At 43.9% G+C, this 23,086-nt stretch overlaps 1 protein-coding gene and 1 long non-coding RNA gene across 2 annotated transcripts in view; both read left to right on the forward strand.

The window, feature by feature from the left end:
* TENM2 (teneurin transmembrane protein 2) overlaps window positions 1–23,086 on the forward strand; it is a 3,383,593-nt gene that overhangs the window by 628,135 nt on the left and 2,732,372 nt on the right. The window lies entirely within an intron of this gene.
* LOC120977155 lies at window positions 4,170–8,870 on the forward strand. Its single transcript, XR_005773834.1, has 3 exons — window positions 4,170–4,220; window positions 6,511–6,515; window positions 8,687–8,870. It is a non-coding gene; the product is annotated as an uncharacterized LOC120977155 (long non-coding RNA).

A 23,086-nucleotide genomic window follows, 5' to 3' on the forward strand; every position in this document is an offset into this window, starting at 1 on the left:
TGGGATAGACAACAGGTGGAAATTAAAGCCAATTAGCAAGACACCCCCAATAAAGGAGTGGTTCCACAGACCACTTCTCAGTTCCTATGCTTCCTGGCTGATGTTTTGGTCACTTTTGAATGCTGGCGGTGCTTTCACTCTAGTGGTAGCATGAGACGGAGTCTACAACCCACATAAGTGGCTCAGGTAGTGCAGCTTATCCAGGATGGCACATCAATGTGAGCTGTGGCAAGAATGTTTGCTGAGTCTGTCAGCGTAGTGTCCAGAGCATGGAGGCGCTACCAGGAGACAGGCCAGTACATCAGGAGACGTGGAGGAGGCCGTAGGAGGGCAACAACCCAGCAGCAGGACTGCTACCTCCGCCTTTGTGCAAGGAGGAACAGGAGGAGCACTGCCAGAGCCCTGCAAAATGACCTCCAGCAGGCCACAAATGTGCATGTGTCTGCTCAAACGGTCAGAAACAGAATCCATGAGGGTGATATGAGGGTCCGACGTCCACTGGTGGGGGTTGTGCTTACAGCCCAACACCGTGCAGGACGTTTTGCATTTGCCAGAGAACACCAAGATTGACAAATTCGCCACTGGCGCCCTGTGCTCTTCACAGATGAAAGCAGGTTCACACTGAGCACATGTGACAGACGTGACAGAGTCTGGAGACGCCGTGGAGAGCGTTCTGCTGCCTGCAACATCCTCCAGCATGACCGGTTTGGCATTGGGTCAGTAATGGTGTGGGGTGGCATTTCTTTGGAGGGCTGCACAGCCCTCCATGTGCTCTCCAGAGGTAGCCTGACTGCCATTAAGTACCGAGATGAGATCCTCAGACCCCTTGTGAGACCATATGCTGGTTCGGTTGGCCCTGGGTTCCTCCTAATGCAATACAATGCTAGGCCTGGCTGGAGTGTGTCATCAGTTCCTGCAAGACGGAATCATTGATGCTATGGACTGGCCCGCCCGTTCCCCAGACCTGAATCTAATTGAACACATCTGGGACATCATGTCTTGCTCTATCCACCAACGTCACGTTGCACCACAGACTGTCCAGGAGTTGGCAGATGCTTTAGTCCAGGTCTGGGAGGAGATCCCTCAGGAGACCGTCCGCCACCTCATCAGGAGTATGCACAGGCGTTGTAGGGAGGTCATACAGGCACGTGGAGGCCACACACACTATTGAGACTCATTTTGACTTGTTTTAAGGACATTACATCAAAGTTGGATCAGCCTGTTTTTCCACTTTAATTTTGAGTGTGACTCCCAATCCAGACCTCCACGGGTTGAAAAATTAGATTTCCATTTTAAAATTTTTGTGTGATTTTGTTGTCAGCACATTCAACTATGTAAAGAACAAAGTATTTCAGAAGAATATTTAATTAACTCAGATCTAGGATGTGTTATTTTTGTGTTCCCTTTATTTTTTTGAGCAGTGTATATATATATATATATATATATATATATATATATACACACACATATACATATATACATACACACATTCTTGCCACTGTTTTTAGTGTGTTTTTGGATATTGCACATTTGTGTATGATTTGTGTTTTTTATTATATTTTATTTTGTTATACCAAGCACTTTTTGGTTTAAAGGTGGTCAGAAGTATTGATTGCACCATCTGTGCCGCTCTTGACCATCTGATAATTTGATTGCAAGGCCAGGTGTGTTTATGGCATATATGGTGCAGACTTTCAGAAGTTCTATGTGTCATGAGGAAGGACCTACAATTATTTATGGTCTGAAACGCGTAACAAGAATCTCCTGTGATTTGAAGATTTTAAATAACCGTGAATAAAGATACCATTATTTTGGTACTTTGGAGCTGGATTTTTCTCCTTTTCCAATTCTGCAATTTGGCACTATAATAGAAAATGCCTAATCTCGTCCGCAAATGGCGGACAAGAATAGGACATGTTCTATTTTTTAGCGGAAATGGAAGCACGCATGCGGATCCGCAAATTCGGAAGCGGACAGCACATTCCGGCCGCATTGAAAATGAATGGGTCCACACCCGTTCCGCAAAATTGTGGAATGGATGCGGACCCATTTTGCGGTCGTGTGAATGGACCCTAAGGCTACTTTAACAATTGTGGCAGATTGATCCGGCAAGCAGTTCCGTCGCTGGAACTGCCTGCCAGAACCAGCAATCTGCATGCAAACAGACAGCATTTGTAGACGAATCCGGATGCAGATTAGTCTTACAATTGCATTGCAAGAACGGATCCGTCTCTCTGGATGTATTCCCGGAGAAATGGATCCGTTATATATTTGTTTCACATTTTTACCGGTCTGCGCATGCTCAGACCAGAATGACGGATCCGGCATTGCGGTATTTTTAATGCGGATCTGGCATTCCGGCAACTGATCCGGAATTTTGGACAGAGATAATACCGCCGTTCAGTGACTGAACTGAAGACATCCTGATGCATCCTGAATGCATTTCTCTCCATTCAGAATGCATGGTGATAAAACTGATCAGTTATTTTCCGGTATTGAGCCCCTAGGACGGAACTCAGTGCCAGAAAAGAAAAACGCTAGTGTGAAAGTACCCTAAGTTCCCTATCAGTATGTCTTTGGATTTTGGAGGAAACCCATGCAACCACGGAAATAACATACAAATTCCATGGAGATATTGTCCTTGCTATGATTTGAACCTGGGACGCCAGCAATTTTAAAATCTGTAATGTGCAGTGTCAAGTTATTGCTTTGTGATGAGGATTGTTAAAAAAATGCTTGAGATATAACTTAGTATAGCAATAATGAAATATATTGTAATTGATGCTTTGAGTAAAAGTTTCCTCATCTATCAGTGTCAAGCTATAACGGCTTGTATTATTTTCATGTACTCCGGTATGTGATTAAGGTGCCGACAGTAGAAGGTGTTGCAAGTATAACATATCTCATAATATCATCTGACAAAATTTATAACACACCAATTTTAAATTTCTGCACACAATCATCCTTCTAATGAATGCAAATGTATCTTCTGACCTTCACTAGAGATGACACAGGGATTTATTGGCTTCAGATGCAAGAAATTGTCACTGGTATTACTTGGGGGAATATTTAGCAATTTGCACCCAAAAGCAAAAGATGACTCTTATAAGGTTGATCAAGGAAACATGCTGTTGTAGTTTGATAACTACATCATTAGACTTTTTTTGTTTGCCTTAAAAAAGTGCCTTTTGCTTGAATTACATTTTAATCTCTAAGACCACTCCTCCCAAATATATATGCATATTGAACTTTGTTGAGACCTGTCTGCCCCCCCCCCTCCCCTCCCCAGACTCCTCTGACAGGGGCCAGAACAAAAGGATGGAGCAGTTACTACAGTTACAGTGCTTACCTCCCACAACATCTGCCATCAATGGAGAGTCAAATGTCCCCATACACATTAGATGGTCATCTGGTCCCATATAAAATGGCTGATTCAGCAGGTATACATCTAATATGCATGGCCTGAGGTACAAGAAGAGGGACATACAACTCACAGCATGTACAGGGTGTTATTATATGATATCAGAGGACATTACAAGGAGAAGGCATAAGAGGAAACAACTGCAATTCCTAGCATTTCCCTGGCTTTTACATTGAATTCATGCTTCTTCACTTCCCTACACAAAGTTTGGTCCTCTAACGTCACATGAAACCACATAAGGACCTTCACCACCTCTTCACTTTTCCACTGCTGAGCTCTGCCCACCATATAATGATCACATGATGATGTCATCACAGATCCTTCTCTCCTTTGCTGAGCTCCGCCAATCCTGCACTGATCACATGGTGACATAACAGGTTCTTCAGATATTAATAGAGCAGTCTTGCTAACTATATACAGTCTAGTAGTGGAGACCCAGTACTAAATGCCTAGACTTCCCTCCTGCAGTGACTACTTCTGCTTCCATAGTAGTTCTGCTCCTGATATTGACAGAACCAAACGCCTCACTCCCGATAAACTACCGCTCAGATGCTGTGGTTGTGTCATGGTGGGGTGTGGGGTAAACCCCCCACCGTACAATGAGAGGACCATATACCTGGAAACAGGGAAAAGAATGCTGGAAACTAACTAAGCATGCCTAAATCCTATCCCTGACCTCCTGACTATATGAGCCACCTCAATGGTAGGGGGCTCATACTCTCAAACCTGGGCCCTACTGACCCTAATGGTCCCTGCAATATGGCGTCAGAAGGTGGAGACAACCGATTCCTCCAAGACGGTTTTCCTTCCTTTGAGGGATATCTGGCTTTCACTGTGTTGAAGACCCATAACTGGGGCTCCATGGTTATTTTGCATATCACTGTTTCCCAGGGAGCTTTGCACTTTGGATTGCTGTGTTAAGACTCTTAACCACCTCCGGACCGCCTAACGCAGGATCGCGTTCCGGAGGTGGCAGCCCTGCGCAGAGTCACGCATATATGCGTCATCTCGCGATGGCCGAGATTTCCTGTGAACGCACGCACACAGGCGCGCGCGCTCACAGGAACGGAAGGTAAGAGAGTTGATCTCCAGCCTGCCAGCGGCGATCGTTCGCTGGCAGGCTGGAGATGTGTTTTTTTTAACCCCTAACAGGTATATTAGACGCTGTTTTGATAACAGCGTCTAATATACCTGCTACCTGGTCCTCTGGTGGTCCCCTTTGTTTGGATCGACCACCAGAGGACACAGGTAGCTCAGTAAAGTAGCACCAAGCACCACTACACTACACTACACCCCCCCCCGTCACTTATTAACCCCTTATTAGCCCCTGATCACCCCATATAGACTCCCTGATTACCCCCCTGTCATTGATTACCCCCCTGTCATTGATCAACCCCCTGTAAAGCTCCATTCAGACGTCCGCATGATTTTTACGGATCCACTGATAGATGAATCGGATCCGCAAAACGCATCCGGACGTCTGAATGAAGCCTTACACGGGCGTGATCAATGACTGTGGTGATCACCCCATATAGACTCCCTGATCACCCCTCTGTCATTGATTACCCCCCTGTAAAGCTCCATTCAGATGTCCGCATGATTTTTACGGATGCACTGATAGATGGATCGGATCCGCAAAACGCATCCGGACGTCTGAATGAAGCCTTACAGGGGCGTGATCAATGACTGTGGTTATCACCCCATATAGACTCCCTGATCACCCCCCTGTCATTGATTACCCCCCTGTAAAGCTCCATTCAGACGTCCGCATGATTTTTACGGATCCACTGATAGATGGATCGGATCCGCAAAACGCATCCGGACGTCTGAATGAAGCCTTACAGGGGCATGATCAATGACTGTGGTTATCACCCCATATAGACTCCCTGATCACCCCCTGTCATTGATTACCCCCTGTAAAGCTCCATTCAGATGTCCGCATGATTTTTACGGATGCACTGATAGATGGATCGGATCCGCAAAACGCATCCGGACGTCTGAATGAAGCCTTACAGGGGCATGATCAATGACTGTGGTTATCACCCCATATAGACTCCCTGATCACCCCCCTGTCATTGATTACCCCCCTGTAAAGCTCCATTCAGATGTCCGCATGATTTTTACGGATGCACTGATAGATGGATCGGATCCGCAAAACGCATACGGACGTCTGAATGAAGCCTTACACGGGCGTGATCAATGACTGTGGTTATCACCCCATATAGACTCCCTGATCACCCCCCTGTCATTGATCACCCCCCTGTCATTGATCACCCCCCTGTCATTGATCACCCCCCTGTCATTGATCACCCCCCCTGTCATTGATCACCCTCTGTAAGGCTCCATTCAGACATTTTTTTGGCCCAAGTTAGCGGAATTATTATTTTTTTTTTCTTACAAAGTCTCATATTCCACTAACTTGTGTCAAAAAATAAAATCTCACATGAACTCACCATACCCCTCACGGAATCCAAATGCGTAAAATTTTTTAGACATTTATATTCCAGACTTCTTCTCACGCTTTAGGGCCCCTAGAATGCCAGGGCAGTATAAATACCCCACATGTGACCCCATTTCGGAAAGAAGACACCCCCAGGTATTCCGTGAGGGGCATATTGAGTCCATGAAAGATTGAAATTTTTGTCCCAAGTTAGCGGAACGGGAGACTTTGTGAGAAAAAAATAAAAAATATCAATTTCTGCTAACTTGTGCCAAAAAAAAAAAAATTCTATGAACTCGCCATGCCCCTCATTGAATACCTTGGGGTGTCTTCTTTCCAAAATGGGGTCACATGTGGGGTATTTATACTGCCCTGGCATTCTAGGGGCCCCAAAGCGTGAGAAGAAGTCTGGTATCCAAATGTCTAAAAATGCCCTCCTAAAAGGAATTTGGGCACCTTTGCGCATCTAGGCTGCAAAAAAGTGTCACACATCTGGTATCGCCGTACTCAGGAGAAGTTGGGGAATGTGTTTTGGGGTGTCATTTTACATATACCCATGCTGGGTGAGATAAATATCTTGGTCAAATGCCAACTTTGTATAAAAAAAATGGGAAAAGTTGTCTTTTGCCAAGATATTTCTCTCACCCAGCAAGGGTATATGTAAAATGACACCCCAAAACACATTCCCCAACTTCTTCTGAATACGGCGATGCCACATGTGTGACACTTTTTTGCAGCCTAGGTGGGCAAAGGGGCCCATATTCCAAAGAGCACCTTTAGGATTTCACAGGTCATTTACCTACTTACCACACATTAGGGCCCCTGGAAAATGCCAGGGCAGTATAACTACCCCACAAGTGACCCCATTTTGGAAAGAAGACACCCCAAGGTATTCCGTGAGGGGCATGGCGAGTTCCTAGAATTTTTTATTTTTTGTCACAAGTTAGTGGAAAATGCTGATTTTTTTTTTTTTTTTTTTTTCATACAAAGTCTCATATTCCACTAACTTGTGACAAAAAATAAAAACTTCCATGAACTCACTATGCCCATCAGCGAATACCTTGGGGTCTCTTCTTTCCAAAATGTGGTCACTTGTGGGGTAGTTATACTGCCCTGGCATTCTAGGGGCCCAAATGTGTGGTAAGGAGTTTGAAATCAAATTCTGTAAAAAATGACCTGTGAAATCCGAAAGGTGCTCTTTGGAATATGGGCCCCTTTGCCCACCTAGGCTGCAAAAAAGTGTCACACATCTGGTATCACCGTACTCAGGAGAAGTTGGGGAATGTGTTTTGGGGTGTCATTTTACATATACCCATGCTGGGTGAGAGAAATATCTTGGCAAAAGACAACTTTTCCCATTTTTTTAAACAAAGTTGGCATTTGACCAAGATATTTATCTCACCCAGCATGGGTATATGTAAAAAGACACCCCAAAACACATTCCTCAACTTCTCCTGAATACAGAGATACCAGATGTGTGACACTTTTTTGCAGCCTAGGTGGGCAAAGGGGCCCATATTCCAAAGAGCACCTTTCGGATTTCACTCGTCATTTTTTACAGAATTTGATTTAAAACTCCTTACCACACATTTGGGCCCCTAGAATGCCAGGGCAGTATAACTACCCCACAAGTGACCCCATTTTGGAAAGAAGAGACCCCAAGGTATTCGCTGATGGGCATAGTGAGTTCATAGAACTTTTTATTTTTTGTCACAAGTTAGTGGAATATGAGACTTTGTAAGAAAAAAAAAAAAAAAAATCATCATTTTCCGCTAACTTGTGACAAAAAATAAAAAGTTCTATGAACTCACTATGCCCATCAGCGAATACCTTAGGGTGTGTACTTTCCTAAATGGGGTCATTTGTGGGGTGTTTGTACTGTCTGGGCATTGTAGAACCTCAGGAAACATGACAGGTGCTCAGAAAGTCAGAGCTGCTTCAAAAAGCGGAAATTCACATTTTTGTACCATAGTTTGTAAACGCTATAACTTTTACCCAAACCATTTTTTTTTTTACCCAAACATTTTTTTTTTATCAAAGACATGTAGAACAATAAATTTAGAGCAAAATTTATATATGGATGTAGTTTTTTTTGCAAAATTTTACAACTGAAAGTGAAAAATGTCATTTTTTTGCAAAAAAATCGTTAAATTTCGATTAATAACAAAAAAAGTAAAAATGTCAGCAGCAATGAAATACCACTAAATGAAAGCTCTATTAGTGAGAAGAAAAGGAGGTAAAATTCATTTGGGTGGTAAGTTGCATGACCGAGCAATAAATGGTGAAAGTAGTGTAGGTCAGAAGTGTAAAAAGTGGCCTGGTCTTTCAGGGTGTTTAAGCACTGGGGGCTGAAGTGGTTAAATGAGGCTCCACAGTGTTTTCGGTAGCTGGTCTCCCTAAGATCAGCTATTGTTTTGTTTGAGTAGTCTCCAAGGCATTGCTCCCGGTTAGCCAGAATCCTACTCCACACTGATGAGGGGCAACACCCCGAAACAGCTGTCTGTGGATGGATAACTGGCTTAGGTTTTCCCTGTCATATCCTTAAAGCTTGTAAAAGAGCGGGATCTTGACATAGGGGCCACTTAATATGGTGGATTTGGTGATCTCTGTAATAGGGACACCCCTTTGCTTGGTTTTCCTTCCTTTGAGGGATATCTGGCTTTCACTGTGTTGAAGACCCATAACTGGGGCTCCACGGTTATTTTGCATATCACTGTTTCCCAGGGAGCTTTGCACTTTGGATTGCTGTGTCGAGACTCTTAAATGAGGCTCCACAGTGTTTTCTGTAGCTGGTCTACCTAAGATCAGCTATTGTTTTGATGGAGGAACTAGAGTCTCCAACAAGCCTAGCAACAAAGGGGAAGAAAGCAGCCAGCAGTGGACGACACAACAGGTAAGTGTCCAGAGGCAGAAAACACCACTGCCAACAGGACCAACATGGACACCTACCTGACACAGCTGCAACAGGAACTCGAGCCGTCCACGCCGCTACCACTGGATCCTGGAAATGCGCATAGGCCCAAACACACACACCAGGCAGGACCCAGCACAAACACCAAACACAAAATCCAGTAGAAACAACCTGGACCACCATGAGGCAAGAACCATGGCGGCCCCAGGCTGAGCTGCTTGTAGTCCCCCCCCCCTTCCCGGGGAACTCCAGGGACCCCCTTCTGGAGGTAAGGACATACAAAGGATATGTCTGGCATCCATGCTGACCTGAAACACCAAACAGGCCAGACATGAAACACCAAACCAGACATAACCCCAAACATAAACCCAAACCAAACATACAAGTTAGGTAGGGTAACAGACAATAGACACAAAGGGGAGACATCAGGTGACATTGATGTCCCATGAGGTGGCCCTCAAGGACTGGGCAGATGTAATAGCACCAGCTCTTCAAGACACTGAAGACAATCTGACCTCAGGCTCAAAACTCCAGAACATAAGAGCCATGAGGCCACACCCAGCTCCACCTTATACACCTCTTAAACCCGTGCACCAGAAATGGGAAGGGAAACAGCCTTAAAGGGGAAGTGCACACGCATGCATACCAAACACTTTGCCACCGGCAACCATCATGTGCGTCAAAAGTGTCACAGCAAACTACCACCAAGCCGTGACAGGTTGTAATTGACCACAACTTCAGAGGAGTTAAAATTCTGTGATCAGAGTTGTCTCGGCAGACTCTGCCATTTTGTGTCTGCCATTTAAAACCACATTAAATACACAGGATTTACTGTGCTGTTAAAGACAAAACAGGGCGTACCATAGGGTAATACCGTTTGTAGACAGGTAAAAAATGGTTTCAGTGCAAGGCTCACCTTTGACGGTTGTGCTACCTGTTGGCACAACTCTAGTGAAAGCTTGTCAGGACGTGTACCGGAGTCACGGTTTGATAGTGGATCTGCAGCCGCGAACGGAGGTCTTCTTGTCGGAGATACCTGGGGTCTCGAAGAAGTGGTAAGATTCCAGAGGGAAATAGATAAAATATCCCAGGGTGCAAGAATCCAGTCCAGATGGTAATAGTAAAGATGATACTGTACTTTATTGCAGAAGTACAAGCAGGGGCGTAACTAGACTGTTATGGGCCCCAGTGCAAACCTTGAATCCCTTCATAGTAGCGATGCCCAGATATGTGCCCCCTCACAGTAGTTGTGCCCAGATATGTGCCCCCTCACAGTAGTTGTGCCCAGATATGTGCCCCTCACAGTAGTTATTCCAGATATGTGTCCCTTCATAGTAGCGATGCCCAGATATGTGCCCCCTCACAGTAGTTGTAGCCAGATATGTGCCCCCTCACAATAGTTGTAGCCAGATATGTGCCCCCTCACGGAAGATATTCCCAGATATGTGCCCCCTCACAGTAGTTGTAGCCAGATATGTGCCCCCTCACAGTAGTTGTAGTCAGATATGTGCCCCCTCACAGTAGTTGTAGCCAGATATGTGCCCCCTCACAGTAGTTGTAGCCATATATGTGCCCCTCACAGTAGTTATACCAGATATGTGTCCTTTCATAGTAGCGATGCCCAGATATGTGCCCCCTCACAGTAGTTATGCCAGATTAGAGATGCCCACCATCATCATCAGTGCCAGGAAGGGAGTCACACACTGCACAGGGGGCATCATCATCAGTACTAGGGAGGGAACCACACACTGCACAGGGGGCATCATCATCAGTGCCTTCCTTCCTTCCCACCTCCCCCAGTCTGCAGCTTTAGGGGGGGGGGAAACAAAAACACATGCTTACCTGAGTCCTTGATGACGTGCTCCCACACTCATTCCCAGTCTTTCAGCGCTCCTCCCACAGCCAGCAGCGCGATGTGCGGCCAGCAGGGGGAGCGCTGGAACCCTGCTTCACTCTGGATACAGCCCGGCCGGCAGTGACAAGAACTGCCGGGTGTCTGTGTGAGTGTGCGCTCCCCCCTTTGCCTCTGCGCAAACCTCCCCTCCCCCCACTCATATTATACAGTACATGTTTGAAGAGCGCTCAGACGGGGCCCGGCATTGTCACTGTACTTCATGGTGGGCCCCGTCAGAGCACTCCATGAGTCAGGGCTTTATTCCGTCTCTCCTGGGGGGCCCTGCGGGCCCCCCTGACTTAGGGGTCCGGTCGCAAGTGCGACCCCTATAGCTACGCCACTGAGTACAAGGCGTTTCGGGGAGTAGCTCTCCTTCATCAGGTACAGTGTTATGGTATCTATTTACCTCTGGATGTAAAACAGCAGGCATTCATCAGTTTTGGTGCCATCTGAGCTCCTGTACTGCGGGAAGTAGTTAAAATAGGAATTCAATCTCTCCCAGACCCAAGGAAAACCTTTTAAACCCCTTTTTTTTTTTTTACAATGTACCATTTACAAAACTTTGTACTATATCTCCAGCAGTCAGCAGTCTGTAAGTTATTTCCATGACTGCTGGATATCAGTAAATACTGACATATTTCTATGGCTGGGTTCACATAAGGTTTTCTCCTCATATTGTTGCCATCCCATCTCCCCTTTCCTACTCCTCTAATAAGTTATTGCTTAAACTCTACTGAAATATTATGTCCTATTAAACCCATAACTTTTATATTTATATGGGAGAGTTCAACCCCATTATGTACATCAGCCATTCCCTTCACTTCACACTCAGTCACATGAAACCTCCAGGCTGGATTCATGTCTCTTGTACAGTATGTGCTTTCCATTTCATACCTACCATGCACTACTGTAACTTTTGATTCATTGCCAACTCTAAATTCTTTAAAGGGGTTATCCCACTTTGCGTTTTTATACTTACCTGCTGCCACCGCGCGTTCACTTCCTGGATTCTGGCTGGGGGCGGGCTTCATCTTGATTGAAGTCTTCTCCCGGCCGGGCCGCGCACTGGACTGAACGCGCACGCCGCTGCGCATGCGCCATGTGACTTATTTCTGGCCAGTATAGTACAGAGCCGGCGTGCGCGTTCGCGGCTCTGTACTATTCTGGCCGGGAAGAAGTCACCGTCGCGCATGCGCGGCAGCGTGCGCGTTCAGGACAGCGAGTGGCCCGGCCGGGAGAAAAGAAGGAGTCTTCTGGGCAAGCGCGACCATCGGGATTTTGCAGAAGAGCGGTGGTCGTAACCAGGGGAGACCGAGTCACAACAATAAGGTAAGTGGGGATGAATTTTATCCTAATCGGTGGGAATTTGTTAATAAAGTATATTTACAAAAATGATCACTGTCAAATCATTAACAGATTTAACAGTGATCATTATGATGGGATAACCCCTTTAAGGAAGAATGTTGAGATATTGAAAAAAAGACTCAATGTGTGAATAATCTGACAACGGGCTTGTACCCACAGGGGTGCAGGTGAATCCACTGGTGGGCCCCTAGTTTCACACTCCCTGCACAGTAGCACATGGCACCACAGTACACTGACTGCCCTACATACAGATAGACAGACTGATGTCCATATAAAAAAGATTATTTAACAAGTATTGAGGATGCATCAGGTGGCTGAGATTACTTCTAGGCACAGAGGCAGGCTGGCCAGTATCCTCTTTCCCCAGGGGCCCACCTCCTTGCTGCTGCCTCTCACTTTGTGAGCATGTGTTCCTGGCTCATATAGCTTAGAGGGCCTTAGTCTAAGGCAGGAACCAGTCAGAATGAATTTTACTGCTAGGCCCTAGGCACCCCAATGCAACAATGTCTAACAATATTTTAATTTCTGTACTTGCACATTTGTTTAGATATTCTAAATAGACGCCGTGATACTCAGAAAGACAGTAAGTACCATACTGATTCAGTAATTTTTTGGTATCTTTTATATTGTAGGTGTATTGCATATTGTGGCTAAATTGTCTGTCATTAGATAGATTTTCAGAGCAGTATTTGGGTGTGGTTAATTGGCAAGGGTACTTCCACACTAGCGTTTTTCTTTTCCAGTGTTGAGTTCCGTCACAGGAGCTCAATACCAGAAAAAAAACTGATCAGTTTTATCCTAATGCATTCTGAATGGAGAGCATTCTGTTCAGTATGCATCAGGATGCATCAGTTCAGTCCCTCTTACGTTTTTTGGCTGGAGAAAATACCGAAGCATGCTGCATTTTTCTCTCCGGCCAAAAATCCTGAACACTTGCTGGAATGCCGGATCCAGCATTAATTTCCATTGAACTGTATTAGTGCCGGATCCAGCATTAAGTGTTCCGGAAAAACGGATCCGGTTTTCCGGTCTGCGCATGCGCAGACCTTTAAAAATACAAAAAATAAATAAATACCGGCTCCGTTATTCTGGGTGACACCAGAGAGACGGATCCGGTATTTCAATGCATTTGTCAGACTGCAGGTATTCAGGGAAACATGGGAAGGGGAAAACACCTTTAATTACCTCTGGCCCCTTTACCCAACCTTGACCCATAACAAACAACACAGACAACTGTATCATTTTATTGCTGGATGGTGATCGGCCACAGCTTCTTTATTAAAGCGGCAAACCTTAATAAACCATAATATCAGAGCAGTATGCCAAACGCTGGACTCCCAGCGGGCCAGTTAAACCGTAATCATCAGAGCGGTATGCCCACCGCTGGACTCCCAGCAGGCAAGGTAAACCGTAATCATCAGAGCAGTATACCCACAGCTGGACTCCCAGCGGGCAAGCACGCCATCTGCTCCCACCATATCTCCGCTGTACTCAAATGCCGCCACGGAGGAGAACCGTTCTCCAAACGGGGCTCCGACCACCACCCAGCGGAACAGAGTCTATTTAAAAACCTTCTTACAAGCCGGAAAAGGAATTACTGACTAGCATACAAAACGCAAACATGTACCATCAAAAACCAATGCCAATAAGAAAACCGGTTGATGAAAACGGGGAATAGAAACCCGTGAGGAGAACATAGCCCAACCCCCATTTAAAATACTAGTCAAACCACCATGAAGGACAGTGTACAGTTCTGGTGTCCCGTAAACAAGCAGGCATACCGGAGCTGGAGAGGGTTCAGAAGAAGGCAACACAACTCCCATAAATCTACCCCAGGACTGAGCCACGAAAAGAGGAAATCTCCTGCGTCCGGAGAAAGAAGGTTAGAGAGGTCGTTGATCCAGCTGTAAGCACTACACTATATAGCTGCAACATCCGATAACGGTGACAAACCACCACCCCTTGATCTATACCTTTGTATTGTATCCCTAACACATTTGTATTGTCTAACGCATTCCCAAATATAGCCCAGAAACAACCCACCTGGGAGATTATCACCAACCTCCTAAAAAATGACCGGAATAAACATACGTAAGAACCATGAGGTACAAAGCTACGGAATAGGCCAGGGAATTATCTCAGCTGGGTCTCCAGCATCGTCGTGCCCCTGGCACAACTCTATACCAACCACCTCTCCGAACCCATGGAAGATATCCAAAGGCCAACCAGCAAACCGCCGAAAGCCACGACCTGAAAGAAAAAACAATTAGCCCGAGCAGACCACATAACAGAATACCTCTATTCCATACAAATGACATTTTACTAATTGTATTCTTATCCTTTAATTATGTATTAAATTAGTTACATATTTCAATTTTATTTATTTATTTATTTATTTATTTATTCTTTTGGTGAAATGCAAAACCACAGAGGAAAAACCACGCTGAGGAAAAGGAATTGAAGGCCCACCATAGTAAAGTCATAACCGAATACCCAACTAACCGCCAAATCGAAACCGGGCGGAAGAGGAGGTACACACCACTTAGATTCACTGGATCGTAATGTATAGACAGGCCCTAAGCCCAATAGAACCATTACCCCATACAAAACCTGGGATAAAACCCCAAATGCAGTGCGGCCTGGAATGAAGAGACAAACACCTTTAATGAAATATAAATAAGCCAAAACAGAAGGCTGAAGGAGACAAAACATAACTTACCAAAGAAAATACTCACTTATTACAACCGCATCGCCTACCGTACAATGAAATGATGCATGAAAATTATATTCTGGAGGGTCAGAATGACGGCCTGAAGGCATAAGAGGACCAATCAGCGTGTCTGATCCGCTCCAAAACTGATAAGAACGGGGATCGAAAGGCTGCAGGTTAAAGTGAAATTACATGAATTGTGCTTGCATCTTTTTAAAGCTCTACCCTGAGCGACAAATGAACGGACCCGGATGTCCGCTTCCGTCTTAACTTCCGGAATACCTGAGACATGGATCCTGAAATATACACCCAATTAGAGGCAGCGAAGCACGTACAAACCTCTTTTATTTATTTTATTTTATTTTTTTTATTTTATTCCTGCAACTACTGCGCCCAATACCACCGAGCCGAACAACCCAGCTGCGCTAGAATATGGCCTCTTGTGCCGCACACATCGCGGGTATACCCCTTGGATTCGTCCCTACTGAAACCCACCGAACTGCGACTCTTGTAACACTGGACATGAGGCAATTGAAATATAAACAAGAAAAATTTGTGAGGGAGTCCGAACTCACAGCTTCTGTATCATAGCCCAGGGGTTTAGAAAAAAGTAAATATACAAAGTTCTCTATTACTGAATGTTTCTGCCAGGATTCAAACTACACCTTGTATACTAGAAGCAAGTATGGCAACCACTACACAAGAGGGATATCTTTACATGTTCCTTTCCTTGTCTTTTTTTTTTGGCCCACTATGATGGATAAAATCCCGCAATATATGACAGTATTGAAAGCACAAATAGAACATATTAAATGATTATTATTACTGTTTATTTTTTATTAAATACACACAGCATAGTGCCAAAGGTAGGAGCCCAACAGGAAGTATTACTTTACACAGGAAAGAACCCGAATATACCACTACCCATACTCTACTAATTTTATTATATTATTACGGAATATGAGAAAATAACCACGGCATATTATGTCATTACTTGTATATCTATAACATACTCTATATATATATATATATATATATTTATTATTATTATTATTATTATTATTTTTTTTTTTTATATATACATATATATACACATACACACACATATATATACATACACACACATACATCTTTTTTATTTATTTATTTTTTATTTATTTTATCCTAATACAGGGAATGAACCAGTGGGAGATATACCTTAAAGAGGGTCACTATACCAATGGCTAAAGCTGTAACTCGCCATGCTACAAAATAAAACCCTTTGATTTTTTTTATATTTTTTATTTAATTTTTTATTTTATTGAGATAAAAGTTTCTCCTGGGACTTAAACTCACAACCTTTCACATCAGAAGCAAGGCATTTACCCACACAGCTATGAAAGCTGTGTAGTTGGTGAACTTACGTGAAAACAAGTAAACATTTTATTTTTTTATTTCTATATATTTTATTTATTTTTTTAAAGGCTGAAAGGGGTTTGAACTACAGAAAGACTGGATGTTTGAGCTACCAGCTTGCCTTAAGCATATACCCAACAGCCATAAGAGCTGCCTGGAGTACAGCATAACGGCGATAGCACTAAAGTTCCAACAGGAATATACAACCCCGTCCCTTAGGCAATGAAAGAAAATTTATACTATATGAAATTTTAAATAATTATTTATTTTTGTTTTTATTTTTTACTGTATTGAAAGTTTCTCCAGAGATCCGAACACACATGAGAGGCAAGCAATTACCTTCCATAAAGCAGCAAGCTAAAAGAAATTTAAGAGTTATAGACCCAAAAAACGTTAGAATTTTTTTTTATTTTTTTTTAATTACTATATCACTATACAAGAAATTTCCCCAGCCCCAGTGCATCGGTACTCACCAGGCGTAGCGTAATCAGGGACGGCGCCACCGAAGTAGCAGGTACAGGAACTGCAACCCAAAGGGCCACTACAGTGACCAGGCTGAATGGATGGTAGGCACCTGCCTCTTACGGTTTTGATTGCAACATCAGACCAGACTCCTCAGACGCACCCGACATACCATCAAATACGATGGTGAGCACCGCCTGGAGGAACTGGGGCGCCTACTTCCACCAGAAGCGGCGACGGGCCCGGCGCTTGCGGGACCCACTTTGGCCTTGCCGTCTGGCACCTGCGAGAAGGAGGAAAAAACACAAAGCCACCCCTGCTCCAAAATTGGGAGGGGAGGGAGAGAGATGAAAACAGGAAAAAACTGAGACCCATAGTGCCCCATGGTTAGGAGGGGACGGATTAATAAACAAGGCACCAGTAATCCGCTGTATAGGCAATATTATATGTGTGGCACAGTAGGTGGCAGCAGAGGCTTATATGCATTTCGCATGGAAAGCGAGGAGAGAGAAGCTGCACAGTAAAAACCCATATGGATACAATAAGTGTGGAGGTGCTAGGGCCACAGTGGTGCTGGAGCCGGTACCTGGTGCCTGGGAAAGGGGGGGGGGAGGAGGGGGTCACATAAAAAGCAGCATGAACACAGGACCCCATGAGTACTGCTAGTAGGAGGGAAAAAAAGGGGGGGGGGGGGCGGTAGGGGAAGCTCTGTTGTTAGGGTGAAAAAATTTCCACCTGCCCACACCACCGAACATAATTGCTAGCCACACAGGTGCCATGTAGGGGCTATAAAGAGCAGGGCCACGGTGCGGCGCTGCAAGTCCCTGAGGGTCATTCAATAGAGGGACGCAGGTAAGATAAGGGGTTGTAATGGAGAGGGGGGGGGGCTGCCGTGCGGATCGCAGGTCCCTCTCTTATGCGGTGAGGCTGCTCGCATGGTGCGGCAGCTCATGACCTGTAAATGGAGCGGAGAGTGGGGAGAGGGGTGCAGGGAGGGAGGGGGGGGCGAGAGTTACCGCCGACCCTGTTGCTTAAGTGCCGGGGCTGCCCGCATGATGCAGCAGCTCCCGGCCAGTTCTGTGAATAGGAGCGGGGGAGAAAGGGTGCCAGGGAAAGCCGGAACGCTCATAAATGAGCCAGCAAAACCCTCACCCTCCACATACATACTCGCCAGGAGGACCACGAGGCCGCAAATCCCGCGGAAGCTTGGAGTGGACAGAGCAGAGAGGGAGACATACCTCTCCAATTTCTGCTTCCACTTGCAAGAGGAAGTGCTGGAACAGGGGGAGGGGTATATGTACCTTCAGGATTTCTGCACCGCCCCCATCCTGTCCAAGGAGGTTCCACCAGAGAATTAACCCCTTAACGGCCGTCCTGATCTACCACTACTTAAACCTTACATAACGGGGCCAGCTCCCAGAATGACCTAAAGGGGGAATGAGGGGGGGGGGGGACCATCAGTCCCTAAGCACCCTCCCTATACAGTCGGGCGCTTGCCAGACAGATCCGCATCTGACAAATGCCATCTGTTTGCGTCAGGATTGATCAAGCTCTGCACTCCCAAATTCGGCGAGCGACGAATGAGGAGGACGGCGCATGCGCAGCCTTGACAAGCGCGATCCCGGCGACTGAGCCGGCTGTCAATTACAGAGCATAGAGGTGGGGTTAGGGCACGGGAGGTACAACAAGAGGTGAGGGAAGGGCTACCCCCTTGACTTCTAGCGTGACTGTTGGAGCAGGAAATGATAACTTTATAAGACGATTTTTTCAGGCAGATACAGCGCATGAAAGCGGCAGTAACATGTATAAGAACACACTGAAGATAATCTATAAGGTACTGTTGCTAGTTTATAAAGTGAAAATGAGGTGAAAGGTTCGCTTTAAACATGTCAGGTCAGGTAGTGTAGAAAGCATGCAACTACTAAGATATAGATTAAAAACATAATCAACATGTATAACATCTGTCATAAATATTCAGTACAATATATCATTCATGTATTAACTTTCCTTTTGTGCCTTATAAGTATCTTTGTCTTTCCAAACTATGAGATCATGACTCTAAATAGCAATAACTTCTTTCACATTCCATAGATTTGGACGTCTTAAAGATATAATTTATTTGATGAATGGAGAGCTGTGCATACGTAACACAGCTTGTACCAAATTTTAATTGATGGCAATTAAAACTCATTATTGGACATGATGATCAAGGTTGCATAAAAGATACTTATTCTGAGTTAGCAATGGCCAACGGGAGAAACTTTGTTCTGCTTATTATATGTCTATTTTATACAGTATTACATACTGGAAGATTCTTGTCAGCAGTTTGGAGGGTATGTTAAGCTTCTTTCAGGAATTGCAATATCCATTTCTGAGCTAGAGCATGTTGTGATTCATGTGGTTTATTATTTAACATGTCTACGGGGTTTGCCTCCCACTTCACTGTCTTCTCTTAATTGAAAATAGGAGCAGATTTTATCAACTTTACTTATGGACTTAATCCAAAGATTTTTGAAAACTTCTGAGCTATGACCAATTAGGGACAGTGCTGCAGCAGAAAACCAAATTGTTTCAACCCCATCCTAGCAAATGCTAGTACAGATACCTAGTACTTTGCTTCTATGAATTACTGATATCAAGAAATATATTCTAATTTATTAAAACAATTATAAAATGTCATGCATGTCTGTGCAGAAATTGTAAGCAGAGTTCAAGCTGTGGATTATTTATATGACATTTGGTTAAATTAACCAACTTATGTCTGTCTCGACATCTGAATATATTGACTTCTGGGTGTAGCACAAAAATGCAATTGTGCCAGACAATGAAGTGACACATGTCTTGAAAACATTTATGTTTGGTATTAAATTGTCAGTTATTATTATTTATTTGGTGGCTGACAGAATGTTATTACACACCCAGGAAAACATCTTAACTGTCATTACTAGTGTGCTTAAGGTGTTTCAATATTTTTAAAGGAAGCAATATATGTTAATGCTTTCTAATCTGTAAACAGCATTTTCTTTATTTTGCGTAGTATGTTTAATTTTTAGAGGGAATAGGTCAAGAACTTTGTTCTACATTACCTGAATGGGCATCCCTTCCCTTAAAATTATATTTTACTATTACATGGTTATACCCCATCTATGGGCAAAATCTTATTAAGTAAGAGAAGTAGATCAGACTGGTATATAGATATGTGGTATATTAGACGATCATTTGTCAATTTTACTGCAGGCCAGTGTACTACAGGCCCCAAACATTAGGCATTCACCGGTCAGAAAACATCAAGTGATTATGTGGCTGGAGGTATATTAGACGGTTGATGGATATCAATTTTCCTGCAGGCCAGTGGACTATGGGCCCCAAAAATGATTAATTCAACGGACAGAAAACATCAAGTGATCATGTGGCTGGAGGTATATTAGACGGTCATTGAATAACAATTTTATTGCAGGCCAGTGTAGTACAGTCCCCAAAAATTATTCATTCAACGCACAGCAAAGAACAAGTGATTATGTGGCTGGAGGTAAATTAGATGGTCATTGGAAATCAATTTTACTGCAGGCAAGTACAAATACATGTCAAATACATATGTTTAAAAGAACTAAAAATATAAAATTGGATTAAAAACATGGGTAAGAAAATCCCCCCTCTTGAAAAAAAACTAATGATAATAGTTGAAATTCGATAACACGTTGTAGTCACAGGTGTTGAATTCCTCCGTGGCCCGAAACATTAGGCATTCACCGGACAGAAAAGGCCTTTTATGCCACTGTATTTACATAAGACAGGGACCATTATTAGTTCTTGGTTGTGGCGGATATGTGTGGGCTGGCAAGAGGAAATTCAATTAAACGTGGTCGTCACAGGTGTTGATTTCCTCCGTGATCCATGCCTCATTCACTTTAGAAATGTGAGGTAGTCCACACTGTCGTGAGCTAGGTGAGTGCACTTAACAGTCACAATCCCCCCTGCTGCGCTGAACGTCCTTTCGGACAGGACACTCGACAAGAGGGAAGCCAAGAGTTCCATGGCAAATTGTGCCAGCTCTGGCCACAGGTTAAGCCAAGCCTGCACACTCAGTAAGAAACCTATATATAGCCCAAAACCAAAATCTAGGACCCACACCTGAACATGTACAGTAAGAAAACCCCCTTGAAAAAGCTAACACAAAATGTGCATTGGGGAGTGGAGTGGTGGTGGTCGTATGCGGTTGTTTAGTCAGTATCTGTTATGTGCTCATGATATTTTGCTGCTCTTATGCCTTAGTCACTTTATGTGGTGTGTTACATCACCCACATGGCAATGTGTCTTTTTTTTTTATGCAATTGAAGATGACTTTTGATACTATTTATTATTGAGCCACAACTGTTTGGTTATACCAACTTTTTTACTAGTGGCTGACCACTAATATTGCACTTGCACTTTTTCAGTGTACACCGACATCCCACCATTGGTCCTCTTGGTTTTTAATGTTTTAAATGTCTTGTGACTTGTGCCAATCATATCTGAAAGGATTTGGACCTTTCTGGACCTCTACGACAACCTTGGTTTGAGACACTGACGTCAGGAGAGATGTTTCTCAGTTGGCAATAACAGACACACACATCACTGAGAAACAATCTAATTTTATTATGCTATAGCTTGGCCTCATATATGCAGCAGAAAAGTTTGCATAACAACAGCGTTAAACCAATCATAGTAACATAGTAACATAGTACATAAGGCCGAAAAAAGACATTTGTCCATCCAGTTCGGCCTGTCATCCTGCAAGTTGATCCAGAGGAAGGCAAAAAAAACCTGTGAGGTAGAAGCCAATTTTCCTCACTTTAGGGGATAAACATTGATGATCACACAGATATTAACGGAACATCCTTTTATGGGTATGTAATACGTCACATATAAGAATGTACACAGTTGTGCCAAATGACCCTGAGTGAATTAGAACATTTGTTCTAATTCTGGGAGATTCCCAGAATCTGTCCTGAGACAGATAAGTGAACATAACTCACAGCGGGGGAAATGTGAAGTGCGTGGGTGAGATATTATAACAATTCTGTACATGTAAGAGAAGACAAGATGGAGTCTCTTCAATCCCCTCTTAGAACCAAATTTCTTAGATAATATGGTTCTTACCCTTGCCCTTTTCCCTGTATACCGCCAGATATTTTCTATATCCTTCATGTGAGTTGTCTTCAGGATTAGCAGAGTCTCATAAAATGACATATTTGATACTCCTTTCATTATCAGTTTCCGTACACATGGTATGATACATGTTGCAACTATTGCTATTACTATAATAATTATCAGGATAATAATTCCCAACTGTACAAGAGGTTGAGAACCTAGAGAGGTGGAGTAAGAACAATAACCTCATACTCAATACCAAGAAAACAAAGGAGCTGATTCTGGATTTTAGGAAGAAGAAACGAAATGGACACCATCCCATTATTATTAATGGTGGAAACGTGGAGATAGTTCAAAGTTTCAGATTCTTGGGAGTTCATATTAGTCAGGACCTGTCATGGATAAAAAACACAACAGAAATTACCAAAAAAGGCCTTCAGAGGCTTTATTTTCTGAGGAGTCTGAAGAAAGCACAACTCCCAAAACAGCTGCTAGTCAATTTTTACAGGTGCACCATAGAATCTGTTATCACATACTGCATTACAGTGTGGTACTCCGGCTGCTCTTCTGAGGACAAGAAGGCCCTTAAGCGCATCATCAGAATGGCTGGCAGAATCACTGGTACTCAGTTACCATCACTGGAGGACATCTTCACTGCTCGCTGCAGCAACAGGGCAAAAATTATCTGCGTGGATCCAACTCACCCCGGCCACAGCCTTTTCATTCCCCTACCCTCTGGTAGGCGTCTTAGAGCCCTACATGCCCGCACCACTAGGCTGAAGAACAGCTTTTACCCCAAAGCAATCAGTTTCCTAAATGCTCAGAGACTATTGCCCCTTCCTAGGATAGAAACTACCACAGACTGAAAGTGACTGCTGCATTCACGAACCCATGATGAACTCTTGTCTGCAGTGGTGTCTGATCAGTGTGTATATATACTCATAAGCACTTCCATAGCACTTCCTACTTTGCTCTTGCTATATATATGCTGTGAATAGTAATGCTTTCTAGTGCAATGTTTTTGTTTTTTTCTAGTGTAATGCTTTAGTTTAAATGTCAGTTTCTTGTTCCTCTGTCCATGGCATCTAGGATTGCTCCAAACAACATTTCATTGTATTGTACATTGTATTACATTGTATTGTACAGTGACAATAAAGGCATCTTATCTTATCTTATCTTATCTTACAAGTGCCTGTTTCCAGTTAGTGAACCAGCCAAAATACTGATCCCAAGGGTTATCGATACCGGAGTTTCTTTTGAGCTCGATTGATAAATCCTTGAGTTTCTTTATTGCCAGTGTGACCTTACTATTAGGGCCAGTGTTGTTGGGTATGAACGTGCAGCAGGATGAGGGGTCT

The sequence above is a fragment of the Bufo bufo genome, chromosome 1 (assembly GCF_905171765.1).
Source record: "Bufo bufo chromosome 1, aBufBuf1.1, whole genome shotgun sequence".
Classification (NCBI taxonomy): domain Eukaryota; kingdom Metazoa; phylum Chordata; class Amphibia; order Anura; family Bufonidae; genus Bufo; species Bufo bufo.